A 14,009-nucleotide genomic window follows, 5' to 3' on the forward strand; every position below is an offset into this window, starting at 1 on the left:
TATATTCATTGAAGACACATTTTCCAAAAAGCATTAGAAAAAGATCTGGTCTCTTAGCAGATGGATCCAGAGAGAAAGGGATAATGTATGTTGAGACATAGAGGAAGGGATCTAGGAAAGGGAAAAGACGGAATAGACTTATGATATTATTTACTATGACATCGGCAAAGGAAAATAAATAGAAATAAGATCTCTGAAGTAGACCAGATAAGTCATACAAGGCAAGAATCTGAACACATTGGAGAGGGTTAGCAAAGCATAAGTGGCTAGGAGAGGAGGGCAAGGAGAGTCTTTACAACAGAAAAGAGTGATTAAAATCAAAGAGGCAAAACATTATATATGCCAGGATGAAATTTATCCTAACATTGAACAAATGGTTTTAACTGTAGGACAAAAAGAAGAAATAGTTAACAGGATTCTACAATGATCTGAATGAAAATAGAAGGTAATAACAACCCAAAAGTTATATTCTGAAGAGATAAAAAAATAGTAAGATTTCAGCAGTGGAAAACATTTGTCAAGAAAATATTATAAGGCCTATAGCTAATAATACTGCGTGTGTGTGTGTGTGTGTGTGTGTAAGCTTCCTATAACATTAAATCTTATGTTGAGTGCTCTTATCACTAATAACAATAAGAAGAAATAAAGAGGGCTTGAGCAAACTTTTGGACATGATGGGTATTTTTATGTCATGGATTGTGATGGTAGTTACAGCAATGTATACTTCTCTCCAAACTCCATAAGTGGTACACATTAAATATGTACAGGTTATTGTATATCAATCATATCTAAATAAAATAGTTTTTTAAAAAAGAGAAAATATCAGTAGTATGCAAAAGTTAAATAAAAGATATTTCTTATATGGAATATATACCCTTCAGTTAGATAATTTTCAGCACCAGTGTGAATTTGACAAGGTATATCAGTTAACTATTCTGGCATAACTAACCACTGCAAAATTTAGTGGTTAAAAACAAGAAATATTCCTGTAGCTCTACAAGTTTTGGGTCAGCTGATCATTTCTATTGATCTGATTAAAGCCCCCATGCGGCTGTCCTCAGCTGATCAATCATTTGACTGGTCCAGGATTATTAGTCTATGTTCCATGGGGCCTCTCACCGTCCAGCTGGCTAGGCCAAGTTTATTCCTGGGTGTTAACAGTGGTACTAGAGAGAGATGAAGCATGCAAGATCTCATGGCCTAGGTGTAGAAGATAAACCATTACTTCTGTCACATTCCATTAGCTAAAGCAAGACACAGGCTCTTCTAGATTTAAGAAGAGAGAAAATAAATTCCACCTGTATGTGAGTGGCTGCAAAAGTTACATTGGAAGGGCAAAGGACAGAGGATTATGAAAGTGTAAAGTCATGCTGGCCTGAAAGAGAGTGCTGTTCAGCGGCTGGAACTTAGTTTCTAGTGGAATAGTTAAAGAGAGGGCTGAGTGAGGAAGAGATAACAAGCTAATGTGGCTTGGTTTTATCCTATAAGAAATATAGTCTAGGGGCACGTGGGTGGCTCAGTGGGTTAAGCCTCTGCCTTCAGCTCAGGTCACGATCTCAGGTCCTGGGATCGAGCCCCGCATCAGGCTCTCGGCTTGGCAGGGAGCCTGCTTCCCTTCCTCTCTCTCTGTCTGCCTCTCTGCCTATGTGTGATCTCTCTCTCTCTCTCTATCAAATAAATAAATAAAATCTAAAAAAAAAAAAAAGAAAGAAATATAGTCTACAAGAAGACAGCAGCAGGGACAAGGCTAAGAAGTGGAAGTACAGACGTATTGATAGGAAGCAGTTAAAATAGTTAAGTGAGCGGGGCACCTAGGTGACTCAGTCGGTTAGGTACCTGACTGTTGATTTCAGCTCAGGTCATGATCTCAGGGTTGTGAGATGGAGCCCCACATCAGGCTCCACACTGTGTGTGGAACCCGCTTGGGATTCCCACTGTCTCCCTCTGTCCTTCCCCCTCCCCCTCTCACATGCACATGCTCTCTCTCCCTCACACACAAGAAATAAAAATAGTTACGTGAGAGAAAACAGAGTAGCAACTAGATTGAAGAGTTATTCAGAGATAAATGGTTGATAGATTGGATGAAGGCCAATGAATGAAGAAGAGAAACTAAAGGATACCAAGGGTTTAAGCATAGACACCTGGGTTGATGGAGTACAGTGGACTGAAGACCATTACAGAGTAATTGATTTCTTCTTTTTGTGTGTGAGGGGAGTAAGAGGGACTGTTGAGAATTAGTAGAGTTTTGAAAATGTTAAGTTTCCATGCCTCCAATAATGCTGCATTTGAACTACATAGGAGAAGTAGAAATCAAACTATAAATTGACGCAAGAGTGGAAATTAAGCAGAGACATCTTGTGCAAATAATTCTTTTATGATGCTTGTCTGAAAAGAAATGCAAGTTGTAGGATGTAGCCAGAGGAGAATGAAAGACTGGGGGAAAAAGTGTTTGCTGTTTCAGTGTTTTCTTGCTTTTGTTTTTAAGATGGGAAGGGCTTCAGCCTTTTTATAGGTTTGAGGAAAAAAGGAGAAATTAAATATACAGGCAGTGAGAGGGTTGGGTAGGACTGGCTTTAGAAAAAGAAGAAAAATGAGTTTTTAAAAATGTACATTAGATGCTTTTTTATGTGAAAGATGGGAAGTGGAGAGTTAAATGCCTGATAAGCTCTTCTCTCAGCTCAGATGGTTTAGGTAGAAGAATAGAAGATTTAGGAAAGTGAACAAGATATAGAATAGCTCCTTTGGGACATCTGGAGAGAGAGCAGTCTGAGGACACATACAGACTGTGAAAAAAGGCTGAAGCTACTCCTAAGAGAAAGAAGCCGATTCGTGTTCACAGGAACTACCCTCAGCCTTTTCGTAGGTGTCACTACATTGAAATCTCTAATCGGCTGTTTCTGAGGCAGGAAATCTCATTTGACGCATGGAGAGGTAAAGGCTTCTGGAGGATGCATGACCTGATCATCCTAACACAGAGGGGGAAGGACCAAGAATTTCAATCCAGGTCTATTTGGCTCCAAAGCAAATCTTCCCATATCATACTTCCCCTAAATTTCAAATTTTCTATGGTTTTCTCCTGGTACTTGCCTACAATTTTTGACTCCCCAACTCCCACCCTTGAAGAGAAAGAGCTTCTGCCTTTATCACAAGTCCAAGTCAAGTGTTGGTTCTTCTTGAGGAACCATTTATAAAGATAGGAGATTGCCGCAAGGATAGACACTGCTGTCTCGTTCCCCACCCACCAATGTGGATGCCCACCCAGACAGCAGATTTGTTGATCTGCTCCGACTATTTAGCATAAGGATGCAGTACAGAACAGTGATCGAGTGGCATAGGTAAAGGGGTATCTACAGAAGCTAGCAGAGCTTGTACTCAAGAAAGGTTTCGTGCAAGATGGTCTTGGCAAAAAAAAAAAAAAAAAAGACCGAGCAGATGATGAAGAGTGCCAGAACAGGTTAACTCAAAGTCCTCCTCCTTAATCTGGTGCCAATGCAGCAGAGACACCTTGTCCAAGGGGTCCCTAGGAATCCATCCACTCACGTCCTCCACTGGAAAATAAGCGTGGACACCCTACAATGGATAACAACTAAAAAAGGATGATAACACCATCTAGAGCTAGTAAAAAAGAGGTGGGGGGGGGGAGTTTTAAAATGGGTTTGAAATCAAAGCTGTAGCCTGGACTAAATTGAACTGTGCTTTTTAGAACCTAACAGAGCAAAAGAGCTGGAAAATCTATATAAAATATTTAGTAACAGGAATAGGAGGAACAGCAAATTATGGTTAAATAAAGTGATTGTAGAAACAACTGAAACCACTTTTTATTTATACCCCCCATGAAAATTAGATTCTTTGATAAATAAGTAACATGGAATCATAAAAACTTTAGTTAATAGGACCCCTGAGACTTAACATTTGACATGGTTTGGAGACAACTTCAGCATGAAATTCAAGACTGAGGACTCATACACCTAGAGGTGGTACATGGCATGCAAAGGACAAAAATCATGATAACATTCATAAGGTTTTTTTTTTTTTTAGATTTTATTTATTTATTTGATAGACAGAGATCACAAGCAGGCAAAGAGGCAGGCAGAGAGAGAGGGAAGAAGCAGTTTTCCCCGCTGAGCAGAAAGCCTGATGCGGGGCTTGACCCCAGGACCCTGAGATCATGACCTGAGCCGAAGGCAGAGGCTTTAACCCACTGAGCCACCCAGGCGCCCCCATCAGGGGTTATTTATTGCATAATTTAAAACGTGTTTTTACCATAAGCACCATCTTCACTCAGGGACAGTTCCTGCATCTCGTTTACTTCTCATATTCTTGTCTTTCACGTCTGTGCCAGGGGCAACTCCAGTTTCTACTTCACTTAAAAATAAATCTTCTCCTAAAAATAAATCTTCTCCATTTCATTGGTAATGTCTGGGTTTCCCTCATCAAAAAATATAGCTAATTATCTATCCTCCATTTGAAATAAACTCCTTACTCTGATTTTTCTTTTCTGGTTAGTAGTCAGTCAAGGTTAAGAGGTTTAAATGAGCTGAGAGTCCTTCAGTGAACTCAAGAACAACCAGGCTTACAGCCACTGTGTCTCTACTTATGTGACTCTAATTTCTTCCTGTCTGGATTAATTTTTTTTTAAATGCAAGTGCTTCATAATCCATTCTCTTTATAATTAAATAAATAAATCCTAACTGAAAGTCTGAAGATTTTAAGGAGCACCGTTCTTGACACAAATTGAATGTCAGGTCCTTTATTGTGTTCAGTGATGTCTACAGCTAAATATCTGCTATTTACAATGATAAAGAATTCCTCAAAGGAAATCCTGATGCTGCAAAAAAGATGACAGATAATACTGTAGTACCATGGAAACTCATAGATCTGCGTTCAAATCTACACTTTAGCACCTTCATTTCCTCAATTGTAGCAATAATTCTTATTTCAGGAAGATAGAGTGACCAACAGAATATCAAGTTTAAAGTACCTGAAACATAACGGGGTTGCCTGGCTGGCTTAGTCGGTGGAGTGTGTGAGTCTTGAGCTCAGGGTTGTGAGCTCAAGCCCCATGTTGGGTGTAGAGATTACTTAAAAATAAAATCTTAAAAAATAAATAAGTAAAGTAGCTGGAATTTAATAAATGTTCACTCTTTCTCTTAGCATTCATATAGGATGACTTGTTACATTTATTCCTATACTATTGTGATATGTTATAAACATACTTAAAAATTTGGAGCCCAGTTTTACAAGTGAAATAACTTTGCTCTGTCTTTCGAACAAAACAAGGATGAAATAGGTCTAGGAAGCCTTTCAAATTTATTTTCATCATTTAAATCTCCCTGAGATGCTTTTCTCTATCTGAGCTTCATGCCTTCCCCTACCTTTGGATGCTGAGATGCTTCCTCTTTTCCAGTATCCTCCACCTACTACATTTTTGTACTAATGTTTATATATCTATGAAAACAGTTATACCAATCAATCATCTCTCATATCCATTTGGATTGCAAGCTTTTTTTCCCTTTATCTCTAGTTTGGTGCAGGAGTACATGTTGTATAGTAACTTTCTGTTAAATAAGTGTTTAAATAAAAAACAGTAATAGGTGGAAGAATAAATTACCTAAACTTCTTGAGTGCTTCCTGTGTATCTAATTTGTGCTAAGTACTCTACAGAGATTTTCTCATTTAAACAAAACTCGTGAGGTAAGAATAATTATTACCACCATTTTATATATCTGAGAACTAAAGCATAGAAAAACTAAGTAACAGAATGTTGCCACATGGGTAAGATGAAATGCATGTGAGATTCAAACCCAGGAAGTCTGCTCCTTGAGCCTATGTTATTATTGTATTAATGAGTATTTTCTTTCTCTTTCCACACCCTCTCTTCAAATCCTACAAGGGGACTCCCAGAACCATTTATAGAGTTAGGTGGCTTAGCAGAGGCAAAAACCCATGTTAGAACATAATACATCATAGAACACATAGAACACATACATTATAGAACAATGCATGGAGTATATTAGTTGCTTATTACTACTATAATGAATCACAAAATTAGAGACTTAAAACAATATGAATTTGTTACCTTAGATTTATGAGGGTCATATATCTGAAATCAGTTTCACTGGGCTGAAATCAAGGTGTCAACAGGGCTATATTCCTTCTGGACATTCTAGAGACGAATCCATTTCCTTGCATTTTCCAGCTTCTAGAGGCTACCTTTATTCCTTGGTTTGTGGCCCCTTCCTCTACCTTCAAAGCCGGCAATGCAGCATCTCCTCTCCTGTCTGGTATCTGCTTCTGTTGCTTTGAATAGACTTTTGGTAGATGCTGCAGGTGAGGGCTTAGAAAAGAGGGAGAAATCAATAGAAAGAGCTTCTATTTTCTTAGAGAATAAATATATTACTGTAACAAGAAAGTTGATATAAACATATATGTTAAAGGAACTGCTGGTGAATGCTCAGAGGGAAATGAGGAATAGATTATTGCAAGTTGAAGGAAAAGACTTCCTTGCTATACAATAGCAGAAAATTTAGCTGATTTGTGGCTTTCAGTTGTGTGGAATGCAGAGCTGGAAAATAATGAACTTGGATACTAAGCTGAGATTTCTAGAGTGTTGAAGGTGTGATCTGGTTTCTTTTTGCTGCTTATTCCAAAGTGCTACATGAAAGAGATGGAAGAAAGATGGGTTTTTCTTTTCTCTTAAGAGAAAAAAAGACAGAGAAAGAGAATGAAGACTCGATGATGTGGGATAATCTCAGCTTATCCAGATTGCAAAGAAGCTAACATTAGGAAATTCACTGTCACAAAAAGATGCTCTGGAGTGAAAACCAAGTGCAGCTGGACAGCCCTTTGCTAGCACCTCAGAAATAGCAAGAGCTCTGAGTATCAATTCACACAGAAGGTTCTTTGACATGATCAGACATGTGACTCACAGATCTCCTTAGTCTTCTTAGCAGAAGCTAAAACAATAGGTATAGTTTTCCAGGAGGAGCCCCTTGTCTAATAGAAGGAATTCCTATGACAGATACTTGAGACTCATGAGTTGCTGGAAATATTATACGAGCAGAAACACTGATCATTGTTACTGAAAGGAACAAAGAGAGGACAAAATGGAAGAAGACTTCTAAACTTCTAAACTTCCAAGATTGTAAAACTACTAACTTGTAAACACATATTACTCTTCATTTAAAGGGTAGGATGACTCCAAGAGATGAACTGTAGCCCAAATGATGGAGCCATAAGCCACGGAAGATTATACCCAGTCCTCGTAAAATAACAGAGTCCATCTCCTGGGATTTCAAAATGGCTTGAAACTAGTAACTCTTTTTTTAATTAAAAATTATTATTATTATTAATGGACCAGGTTAATTTTACTTGCTCTTAAAGAAGGTACAGATCTCTTCTTTTCTTTTCCTATCCTTTTCTTTCCCTTCTTTTCTTTTCTTTCTCTTCTTTTTCTGAATGGGAATGTCTACAACTATAATCATATCCTACCCAGCCATTCTATTTTGGAAACAGACAACTTGTTTCATAGGTTTAAAGATAGAGAGGAATTGTGCCCCAGAATGGGTTACTCCAAGCATCTCATACATACCTGATTTAGATGATGAGACTTGGAACTTCTGAGCTGATGAGGCTTAGATGAGATTTTGGACCCGAGCTGTTGTTGAATGTGTTGAGATTTTTGAGACCTTGGGATGGGGTAAACCTATTTTCACCTATTTTCATGAATGGATTTGAATCTTTGGAGCTCAGAGAGTTAACTCTAGTAGGATGAATAATGACTTTTAAAGATGTCCCCATTCTAGTTCTTGGGTGTTGTGAAAATGTTACCTTATGTGATAGAAGGGTCTTTGGAGATTGATTAAGTGAGGATCTTGAGATAGGAGGATTATCCTGGATTATCTGCATGGACCCAATGTGATCATAAGAATCGTAAAAGAGAGGAATAAGGATCAGAGGCCAAAAGAGGAGGTATAATAGAAAGAAGAAAAGATGCTACACTTCTGACTTTGAAGTTGGAGGAAGGGGACATGAGCCAAGGAATGCAGGCAGCCCCTAGAAGCTGGAAAAGGCAAGGAAACAGATTCTCCCATAGAGATCCCAGAAAAAATACAGGCTTGCCAATGACTTCATTTTAGCCTAGTGAAACTGATTTTGGATTTCAAACTTCTAGAACTATCAGATAATAAATTAATGTTATTTTAAGCCACTAAATTTGTGACAATTTATTACAGTAGCAATAGGAAAATAAAACATGGTTAGTCAATTGTCAGTTTTATTTGTTGCTTAGCAATATAAACATTATTTTTGCCCTGAAGACTGAAATTAAAACAAAGATAAAAATGAATGCCCATCCCACATGAGCAATTGACCACACCTAAGTTAAGTCTCTTCCCTGGAGTCACGAATCTCTTATAATTACATGGCACAGCATCAGAACACAACAGATATGATGATAAAAATACTGGATATACAAGTACTTACTCAAGCTATTATTACTTTTGAATATATACACTCTCATTAATATATGTTATTAATACATAGAAAAGAGTTGTTTTTAAAAAATATTTACCAGAAACTTGATAAAATCCTAGAAACTTGATAAAATCACTTTTTAGTTCTAGTAGCTTCTTCTTAGATTCCTTAAGGATATAATCTGTAGATAAAGACTTTTATTTTGTCCTTTGCAATATATATGCATCTTATCTTATTTTAATGTAAATTGTTTTGTATTATATTACTACCTAAGAGCTCTAGTAAAAAACTGAAAAAATACAGGGGCATCTGGGTGGTTCAGTGGGTTAAAAGCCTCTGCTTTTGACTCAGGTCATGATCCCAGGGTCCTGGGATCGAGCCCCACATCAGGCTCTCTGCTCAGCTGGGAGACTGCTTCCCTCCTCTCTTTCTCTGCCTGCCTCTCTGTCTACTTGTGAGCTCTCTCTGTCAAAAAAATAAATAAAATCTTAAAAAAAAAAACTGAAAAGAAACAGTAAATTCAGACAACCATGTGTCATTATCAATCTTAGAAAAAAAATTACTTCAACTTTTGCCATTAAATAATATACTACCTTTTTATTGGATACTTCTTATTAAGTTCAGTGAGTTCTAGATGTTAAATTTTGTCATATGCTTTTTCTTCATCTACTGAAATCATCTTATGATTTAATTTTTTTCTTTTAATCTGTTAATATGATGAATTGTATGATTGTTTTTCATTGGAAAAAATAACCTTGCATTCATGGATAAACTGCATGTGGTCATGATACATTATTATTTTATATATAGGTAGGATCATATTGCTATTTTGTCATCTTTTGTCAAGAGTTTTTGTGTCTATGCCCATGAAAGGTACAGATCCAAAGGGTTTCTTTTAGTAATGTCTGGTTTGGCTTAATGGAATGAGTAGGAAAATGATTACTTATAATCTATTTTCTAGAACACTTGGTATAGAACTGGTTTCTCCCTTGAATGTTTAATAGAATTCAGTAAAGCTATGTGGGCCTGGAGTTTTCTTTATGAGAAGAGTTTTTTTCTAAAACTTCAAGTTCTTTGAGAGAAGTGGAGATAATTCTTCCTAAATAGTTTAGTAGTTTTTCCCCTCTAAGGAATTTACCCATTTCATATAATTTGTCAACAGTATTGGCATAAAACTCTTAATAATATCTCTTTATTATCCCTTTTAAAATTATAGGATCTCTAGTGGTATCACTTCTTTCATTCCTGATACTGATAATTTTTATAATCTCTTTTTCTTGATCAGTCTGGCCAGAGTTGTATCAATGTTATTCTTGTTAAAAAACTGGCTTTTTACTTTATTAATATTCTTTATTGTTTTATGTTTTTCCATGTATTTGCTTTCTATTCTTTACCCTTACCTTAGCTTTAATTTCCTCCTCTTTTTCATGGTTTGTCAAGTTGGAAACTTATCATTAATTTTCTTATTTTCTTATATAAGCATAAAAGGCTATAAGCTCTGTAAGCACTGTCCCTTTAATTTTCATTTGGTCACAAAGCATTTGTTTGTCTTTTAATTTACCTGTAGGGTCATCTCGGTAGCTCAGTCAGTTAGGCAGTTAGACATCTGAATTTTGATTTCTGCTAAGGCCATGATCTCAGAGTAGTGGAGTCAAGCCCTGAGTTGAGCTCTGCACTCAGCATGAACTTTACTTGCCCTTCCTCCCCGCATCCCTCTCCCTGCTCACGGTCTCTCTCTCTCTTTCTCTCTCCCTCTCTAAAATAAATAAATCTTTGAAAAATAACAAAATTTACCTGTAATTTTGTTTTTGATCTACAGGTGACTAAGGAAGTATACTAGTGATTTTCTAAATATTTGCGTGTTTTTTTTTTTTTCCAGATATCGTCCTGTTACTGATTCTTGTTCAATTCTAATGTGGTCAGAGAACATGCTTTACATGATTCTAGTTCCTTTAAATCCATTGGAATTTGTTTTGTATTCCAGAATATATTGTATCTCAGTGACTATCCCTCGTACATTTGAAAGAAATGCTTTCTGCCATTGTTAGATAGCATGTTCTATTAATGTGAGTTATGTCAGTTTATTTGATAATGTTGTCTGGGTTCTATAACTCCACTGACTTGTTCTGTCAATTACTAAAGTTATAACTTTTTGTTGCTGTGGATTTTTCCACTTCTCTTTGCAGTCCAGTCAGTTTTTGTTTCATGTATTTCAAAGATGTTATTAGGTGCACTTACATTTAGGGTTGTTTTTGTTTTCTTAATTAATTCAATCAAGATTGAGACAAGAGAAGCAGAAGATGATGAGACAGAGATGGGACTCATTTGACAGGAGTTTTAAAGATTTTATTTATTTATTTGACAGAGATCACAAGTAGGCAGAGAGGCAGGCAGAGAGAGAGGAGGAAGGCTCTCCGCTGAGCAGAGAGCCCAATGTGGGGCTCGATCCCAGGACCCTGGGATCATGACCTGAGCCGAAGGCAGAGGCCTTAACCCACTGAGCCACCCAGGCACCCCTTGACAGGAGTTTAAAATAATTTCTAGTTCAATATTCTATCAAATCATCCAAACAGAAATGCATTTTAATTGTCAGGATGCAATTCACTTAACAAATAAGCCCCCCACCCCAAGTTATGAATGATACAAAATAGGGAACAGAGAGAGTAGCTGTGAAGTTTTTAAAGATACTTCTCGATGCATTTCCTTCTTAGGCATGCTTTATATAGGCATTCTCCATGCATAAACTGACTTACTCTTCATAACCATGTGTCTGGCATAGAGGAGATGGCTGGAAACAACACTTGCATAGAGAAAAGTTGTATATAAATTATCTTCTCAAATCTGAGACACTAGAAATCACTGAAGAAAGGAATTGAGGATTTCTGGGTTAATATTTCCAACCTTTACAAATAATCTCTCTTCTTTTTTTTTTCCCAGCATATATAGATCCCTCTCTGCCAAACATTATTTTATTTATTGTTTGAAAGCTTCAAAGGCAACCTGGCCAAATTTATTCCCAGGAGGTTGGCTCACCATCTGCTCCAGCAGTAAAACTTCATAACACTTGGTAAATATCAGTCCCAGTCTATGTCTACACAGCAGCAAAAAGAAGCAAAGATTTCATGATGCTCTAATTATTTTTGGTTACCAGATAAGAGAATTTGACTTGGAACATGTTCTAATTCACATTTGTTAATTGATAATAATCTTAGTAATCAAATAATAACCAAATTTTTACTTTTAATGATGTTATGTGACCAAAGTAGCAAGGCCTTGCTCTGATTAAAGTTTATGTAGATAGAATAATCTTATTGTATATCGATTTATCTAACAAATATTTATTGAGCACTCATTCTGTACCAGGCACAATTCTGGAAACTGGGGTAGAAAATTAAATTAAACTAGATGTGACTTATTTTACATTCTCACGCAAGTATAGTCAATAAGCCAATGAACATATGTCAGTGTTATGTGGTAAAGGGTTAAAAATGATGACGATATACTTTTTGAAAGATGGTCAGGAAAAGTTCCTCTGAGGAGGTGGCATTTCAATAGGGGTATGAGTAACATAAGGGAGTAAGCAAGGCAGTTATCCAAGGAAAGAAATTCATCCTAGGCGAGTATAGGTGGTACTGAGTCCTTGAGACAAGAGCCAAGCAAGGAGGCCAGTGTGCCTCATGAAAAGAAAGTAATAAGAGGCAAGGCCTAGGAGGTGAGCTCCAAGGTACCTAAAGGTAAATGGGAGGGTCAGATTACTCAGTACCTTTTTCGCTCTATTCCAAGTGCGACAGAAAGTCACTGGAGAATTTGAGTGGAGGAGTTATTTGATCAGGCAGTCATTCGATGTTTTGAAAGGATCCCTTGGGCTGCTGAGTGGAAAAGAAAACAGACTATATGGATGTAGACACAAAAGGGGAAGCAGAGAAACCAGGTAGGAAGACACGGCAAGATCCTATGAGGGAGGGTGGTAGCCTAGGACAGGCTGTAAGTATAATAAATGAGAAGTAGTATGATTTCGGATCTTTTTTGAAGAGCTTTTGTTAATGGATCAGATATGTGATAGAAGGAAATGTATATTTCTCCAGAGTTTCCCAGTCAGTGCTGAGTGAATGAATGGTTGGACCAATTCCTGAACTAATATATCAAAAGTGATATGCTTACCTAAATGAGGTGTTGATCAGGCAATTTATGGAATTCTGGAATTCAGGAATAGATGCCAAAGCCATAAAGACAAATTTGGGAGTCACCAGCATAAAATAGTCCTTAAAACCCTGAGAATGGGTAGAAAAGAGAGATATGAGGTTGGAGCTTGGGGTTAGTCTGTTTGGGGTAGCCTGGACTACTCTACCACAGAGATGAAAGAATGTCAACTGAAGTAGAATGAAAAAGAGCATGTAGTCCCCAGGAAGCCTAAGAACAAATGTGTTTCAGGAGAAAGAGGAAGTGATTAGCTCTGTGCATTTGCTTCTTAATGCTTTCTCTCACTTTATTTCAATCAAAATCAATATGAGTAAGAATGAATAAGCACATTTTATCTGTGGAAAAGCTAGAAGATTAAGTTGAAGTAAAAATAGAAAATTCATGAAAAATACAGTGTTACACATCAGATTTCCATGCCATAACACCTGGAATCCACACAGAAACACCCATCTTCTTATTTATCAGGTTATCAGAGCTCATAAAATAATAGCACCTCGGATGAACAACACACATGAATATATATATCTGCATTAGTTGCTATGTTTAGTGACAATTACAGAATCATTCTCCTTTCTTTTTCCATTTCTAGATTATCAGTGATGTGGGTAATCATCAATATATTTAGAAATGAATCATTCTCACTAAGACACTAAAATAACTGTATTGGACTCATTTCTAACTGTGCTATTCTTAGCTGATTAAAGGGGGAAAATGTTGAACTTTTAGCTATTACTTAAAATTTTGAATATTGAGATGCCTGGGTGACTCAGTCAGTTAAGCATCTGCCTTCAGCTCGGGTCATGATCCCAGGGTCCTGGGATCAAGTCCCACACTGAGCTCCCTGCTCAGTGGGAAGTCGGCTTCTCCCTCCGCCTGCCCTTCCCCCTGCTTGCTCGCTCTCTCTCCCTCTATTTCTCTGAGAAATAAATAAGATCTTCTAAGAATTTTTGAATATTATCTTCATGCTAAAACTTAGTATCTTAGTCTACATAAAGCACAGAGGATATTGTATTCCATTTTCTCTGGTGTTAAAAGAGCCAAAACTAGTATATTCCCCTGATAAACACACTATCTATCTATCCCCACAGAAGCCAGTCTGTGCAAGTTAATTGCTTGGACCTGACAGTGCAGAGAACAGCATTAATAAATGGGGTGTACTGGGTTGTAGAAAGAACAGATGTGAGTTTTCTGCTCCACTGTACGGTGAATTAATTCTCTATCTCTCCATTTATATACTGCGGTCACCACTGAAGACCTGTGTTTAAAGACTCTATGGTAAAGCACTCTTTATATGGTTTTCACTATTTCAAAAGTCTCCAGTGGCACTTAAAATT

The sequence above is a fragment of the Meles meles genome, chromosome 7 (assembly GCF_922984935.1).
Source record: "Meles meles chromosome 7, mMelMel3.1 paternal haplotype, whole genome shotgun sequence".
Lineage (NCBI taxonomy): Eukaryota > Metazoa > Chordata > Mammalia > Carnivora > Mustelidae > Meles > Meles meles.